A 6187-nucleotide genomic window follows, 5' to 3' on the forward strand; every position below is an offset into this window, starting at 1 on the left:
TGGGGGAGGTCATAGGGGGAGAATGAAGGGAACCAACATTCATACTTTGGCATGAAGAGAGTTAAGGCTATGGGATTAGCTTAACTCAGAGTGGACCTAACTTAAAGGTATTGTCAAACATCAAAAAGGGGGAGATTGTTGGTGCAATATCCCTTAGGTCAAGGTTGACTAAGTTGACCAAGCTTGAGTCTTGGTCATAGTTTCGATGTTTGACAATACATGTAGACATATGGACAATGCATGTGCAGTTGTTCATGTGGGGAGATTCTAATCAGGGACTGATCAGTGTGGATGAAGAAGAGTCAAGTAGATCAAGGATGATCAGATACCTGACTGGGAAGTCCTAACTGGAAGCTAGGCAGATGGAAAATCCTAGTGAGTGAAGCTAGGTGGAAGTCCTAGTGAGTAAAGCTAGACAGATGGAAAATCCTGGTGAGTGAAGCCAGGTGGAAGTCCTAGTGAGTGAAGCTAGGCAGATGGAAAACCCTAGTGAGTGAAGCTAGGTGAAAGTCCTGGTGAGTGAAGCCAGGCAAGGGAAAATCCAGATGGATCAAGGATGATCGGACATCTAGTGTTGGAAAGTCCAAGTGGGTCAAAGGGATTGACCGGACACTTGGTGGGGAGTCCTGGCAGGTCAAGGGAGTGACCAGATGCTAGGCATGATGTACCAACAGGTCAAGGTTGACCGGATGTTGGTTTGAGAGGCTTGGGACTTGGTTTTGGGCAAAAACCAAGAGCTGGATCGATCAGTGGATCGATCCAGGCCTTTCCCAGCGAACAGAAAGCCTCTGGATCGATCAGTGGATCGATCCAGAGGTCCCAATCGATCAGTGGATCGATTGGGACGCTGCTGCGCGCAATAAGCGCTGGATTGATCCATGGATCGATCCAGGCATTTTTTCCAGAGCACAGAGGCGCTCTGGATCGATCCGTGGATCGATCCAAAGCCTCCCCGATCGATTGGGAATAATCGAATCGATTGGGATCCGATTTGAGCCGCAGGCGAGCGTTGTCTTCGGCACTTCTTCACCAATTCATTTCAGATCTTCACCAGCTCCTCCACAGTTTTTCTCAAGCTCGAGATCGCCAGTTCTTGAAGGTTCTTGGAGGTTCTTCCAAGTCAAGAGGCGGATCAAGAGAAGAAGAAGAAACTAGGGTTAGGGTTTTTGCACTCATTGTAAGCTTGTAAGCTTGTATTTCATTACCTTTCCCTTTCTTCTTGTATTGAGTCTTGTAGGGCTTCTCCGCCCTTGGTAGTTACCATAAAGGAGAGTTTTATTAGTGGAGGGTGTGTGTGTAGGTGTGGATCCTTGGACTAGTCACCTCTTGTGAGGTGGATACCAAGTAAACCAACCGTGTTAGCGTTGTATGTCTTGTTTCTGTATTTTCCGCTGCATATCTTCGAAGAAACAAGCAACGTCAACCACGAAGCACACGACGAGCTATTCACCCCCCCTCTAGCTACTTTTCGGTCCTAACAAATACAAGCTCCCGGAGTGGATGCTTGAACTGAACCGCCTTCGTCCTCCGAAAAGAATTTGGAAAAGTAAAATGAAGAATAAAAAGAATTTTAGTGGAACAACGATTACTCCATTTCCTGCGTGGATTCTTTTGCTAAATCTTCTTCGACCACTGGAATTAAAGGGGAGTTGGTTCCAATTTTGATTTCTTTTGCATTTTAATTCATGCTTTGTTAATAAATTCTTTTTATGCATTTATTTAGTTTCATACTTTGCATTTTGCATTTTGTTTCCACACTTTGTTTTCATATTTTGTATCTTGTTTAGTACATAGCATTTTATTTTGAATAAATCCTCCATGGGAATTTTCTAAGTAATACTTTTAAGATGGTAAAAGCTTCTTAAATTTGATCATCGATTTTAGGTCATGTGACATAATTGGATGCTTTTCTTACATGATATTGGTTAATATGGTGGTGGATTCCAATTTGATTGATTAAGCTTGATTGCATAAAAATACCTAGAGAGGACCACTTCAAGCCTACATTTTATTTTCTTGTTGTGTGACATGCACTTACAACAATTGAAACTCTAGAACTTGCTTGGCTTCTTTTCAAAGTCACAATAGCATTTGTATGCATGGAAATTGAGGATTTTGTCAATTTTGTTCCCCGTCATACTTTCCAATTCCTTTCCTCACAATTTTTCTTTATACATTCTCATCTAGCATTTTAATTCTTGATAATCTTTGCTTGTAATTCTTTAATTGGGTGTTGTGGTTGAAAACTTGATGAGTTAGATTTTGCAAGATGGCAAAGGATAAGTGTGGGGGAGATGTGTAGTATTTTTGAATTTTTGGATGCACTTGTTAATGGATGGGAAAATTCAAGCTAATGATGGAGTTTTGGAAGAATGCTGTTGATTCCAGCTTCGAGCTTCAAGTTCTAGAACACTTCAAAAGAATAAGAACTCCAATGCAAAAACTACTGGTTTAAATTGTGATATATTTGATGTGTGAGTAGAAATATTATTAACAGTTTGGAATTCTGGACTTGATACTATGGTGATCTTTTATTGAGTTAGGGATATGTACATCAGAAATACAGAAACCTGTTTGCTGGTATTGTGTAGTAATTTCAGAAGTTGTTCAATCTGATTATTGCTATTGTGTAGTGATGGAATTCTAATGGAGACCACTGAAATTCAAAAACATCATTGAATTTGAACCTTGTAAGTGTGTGCTAATGCTGTGTAGAATCCAGGGTCCTGAAATTAAGGTTGGCTGGTTCTAGAGTAGGAATTTTTAAGTAGAAGAGTTAAGCATGGAGTTCAGAATTCAAGTATTTAAAAGGAAATCAAACAAAGTGTTGAATTTGAGCTTTGTATCCCTGAGTTTAATTCTTAAAGAAGCAATCTGAAATTGTTTTGCACCCACTCGATTTAGCAACAACAATGTAGAATTCCGCAGAAACATTGTAGTGAAGAAATATTGGAAATGGAAAGTTTGTATCAAAGTTGTATCAAGATTTAATAATAGAATTTGAATCAGTGAAAGGGTTTCGATTGCTGGAAAAGGTACAAGTGAAGGGGAAATTTAGAAACTGTGAAGCTGAAAAGTGAACTGGAAGCTATCCGTGGTGTTAATTCTGTGGGCTCTAAAGTGCAAAATAAAAGGAATTTTAAGCTAACAAAGAAACTAGAGTTAAATACAATTGAAAAAACAAATTTTGGAAGTTTTAGTGGAAGATAGTTCAATAATGTAGTAAAAGGAGCAGCTGGAGAATAGAATTCAGATTGGAGAATTTTATCAAGTATATGTCAATTTTCTATCACCAGCTCCAAAAATAGTGAGGAAACATAGAGAGGCTCTTGCTTTCACAATGACAAATGGTGTTTAATTGCTTATCATGTCTTTACAAACTATGTTAAACAGCATGTTGAAATTATCATAATGCAGTGAAAGGGAGATCTGGAAAACTGAAATGTTTGAGGTTGTAAGGAATTAAAATGTTGTTATTACACTTGGAAAACATCTTGATGAAATCAAAATGTTGGATATTTTTTATAAGGGCAATCGACTAGTACTTTTGGCAATCGATTGATACCAGTCTGAAATTATTTCTAACACTAGATTTTGACCGGGTCAACTCGTATAGGTGTATGAGATCCTAGGGGGATAAATACATGAGTTTAGGGTCAGTCTAGATGATAAGTTTCCGCAATTGAAATATTATTGGAGTTTTTTGATATTAGGCAAAGAGGGAGAAGTAAGGTTTAATTGAGAAAACCTTAAATGTCTTTGTATGAAATTCCTAGCTCAATGGGGAGCATATGTGTAAGGGGAGTCTTGTGATAGGTTCTTAAATAGCCCTGTGGTAAAATTCCTAGCTCAATGGGGAGCATAGGTGTAGGGGGAGCCTTGTGATAGGTTCCAATGCATGTTTGCATTTTCCATTTGGCGGTATAAGTCCAGGTGTGTAGCCTTGACAACTCAAGTCCATTCGATCATGTAAGTCCAAGTGTATAGCCTTGGCAACGTAAGTCCATTCGGCGGTGTAAGTCCAAGTATATATCCTTAGCAATGTAAGTCCATTATTTTTAGCATGTTTATTTTTTATTATATTTTTCATAACTTAAACGTATTGTCAAATATCAAAAATGGGAAGATTGTTAGAGCAATCCTAATGGTCCATGCGACCATGTGTTTTGATGTTTGGGCAAAGGATTTAAGTTAGGTTCATCCTTGTATTTAATTTGTGTATGTGAGTGTGCAGGTTTGCAGGATACACATATGACTCAGCTTGATGGTTTTGGGTCCGGTGAAGGATGGAGCATCCGAGGGATCATGGACAAGACAACAAGGATAAGGGACGAGGGATGTGACTTCGAGTAGGGGGAGCCTTGTGATAGGTTCCAATGCATGTTTGCATTTTTCATTCGGCGGTATAAGTCCAAGTGTGTAGCCTTGGCAACGTAAGTCCATTCGGCGGTGTAAGTCCAAGTATATATCCTTAGCAATGTAAGTCCATTGTTTTTAGCATGTTTATTTGCTATTATGTTTTTCCTAACTTAAACGTATTGCCAAACATAAAAAAGGGGGAAATTGTTGGAGCAATCTCAATGGTCCGTGCGACCATGTGTTTTGATGTTTGGGCAAAGGGTTTAAGTTATGTTCACCCTTGTATTTGATTTGTGTATGTGAGTGTGCAGGTTTACAGGATACACATATGACTCAGCTTGATTCCTTCGGGTCCGGTGAAGGATGGAGCATCCGAGGGACTGTGGACAAGGCAGCAAGGACAAGGGACGAGGGAAGTGACTTCGAGGCATACATGAAAGAAAGCATTAGGGACGAGCCGCGGGCTTGAATGCATCCGAAGGACGAGAGCCAAAGGAAGTAGGCTTGAAGGTAAGAGGTCAAGGCTGCAATATTGAAGAAGAGTTAAGTGAGTCGTAAGAGTGAGGATCCGAGTGCTAAGAGACTGTATTGGGGCTACCAGTCGACTGATGGAAATGATAGTCGATTGGTACAGTCGACTGGGTAGTCAACTGATACAGTCGACTGGGCAATCGACTGGGAGCAAATAGAATGTTTTTGTTCGCTCCGCTAGTGTGGAACAGTCAACTGGTACTTTCACGAGTCGACTGGTATCGAGCCGTTGGGTTGTAACGGTCGAATCTCCACAGAGGGCAGTCAACTGGCACTTTCACCAGTCGATTGGTAAGCGGAGTTTTCCAACTCGTGGCCTATATAACTAAGGTTTCGAAGCTTGGTTATGGTTGACGAAATTAGTGGTGGTTAATCCTAATTAGTAGTCAATTAGTGCCCTAGCAATCCGAGTACTCTTGGTCGAGTTGTGGCGAGGTTTCTTCACCGACAAGGAGGATTGTGCTAGCCGGATTTTACAAGGATCAATCCACCGACGGATTGAGCGATCGTCTACCTTACGGACAGCCGTGGAGTAGGAGTAAATTATCTCCGAACCACGTAAACGAGCTTGTTAGCCGTTTGCATTCCTTTCTTAGTCTTTAGCTTGTTTTTTTTTGTATTATTCCTTTGCGCAAACTAACAAGTGTAGAAAGTTATCGATTTGGGGGCACCGACTATTCAACCCCCTTCTATCCGGCCATACAAGATCCCTAACATTTTTCCCAACTACAATCAAGTTGGATCTTCTTTAGAGGAAAATTTTCATTCAATGTCGCAGAGTAATATAAAGATTGTTGTCACCTTTCTTCAGGTGATACAATGCCATATTTAACAAGTCGAAATAAGTGATACGAACAAAAAATATTAATCTTTGTCAATGAAGACGGCTCAATTCTTGTTGAGACTCCGTTACCTATCAACTTTTTATATTGCCAGCTGTATGCACTACGGAGAATAGGAAAACACTGTGTTTTGCAAAAGAAGGGGGATATGGGCTACGAGACCTTCGGACTTGGAATTCAACCTTACTATCGAAATCCTTGTGGAATATACAATGGAAGAAGGCTCTCTTTGGATGAGGTGGGTTCATCATCAGTATTATGGGAATGACAAGCCAAGAGATAGCGGTATTTCAGAGATAGCCGGATCAACAAAGGAGGCCTTTTAGGTGTGTCTTCTATGGTTTACTTGATGTGGCAAAGCAGAATGTGCGCCAACATGGTGGTGGTGTGTCGAATATAGAAATAGTGTTTAGGAAGGTCCAACACATATATTTCAGTCGTAAATCCTTGATTGA

This window comes from Zingiber officinale, chromosome 4B, assembly GCF_018446385.1.
Source record: "Zingiber officinale cultivar Zhangliang chromosome 4B, Zo_v1.1, whole genome shotgun sequence".
Taxonomy (NCBI): domain Eukaryota; kingdom Viridiplantae; phylum Streptophyta; class Magnoliopsida; order Zingiberales; family Zingiberaceae; genus Zingiber; species Zingiber officinale.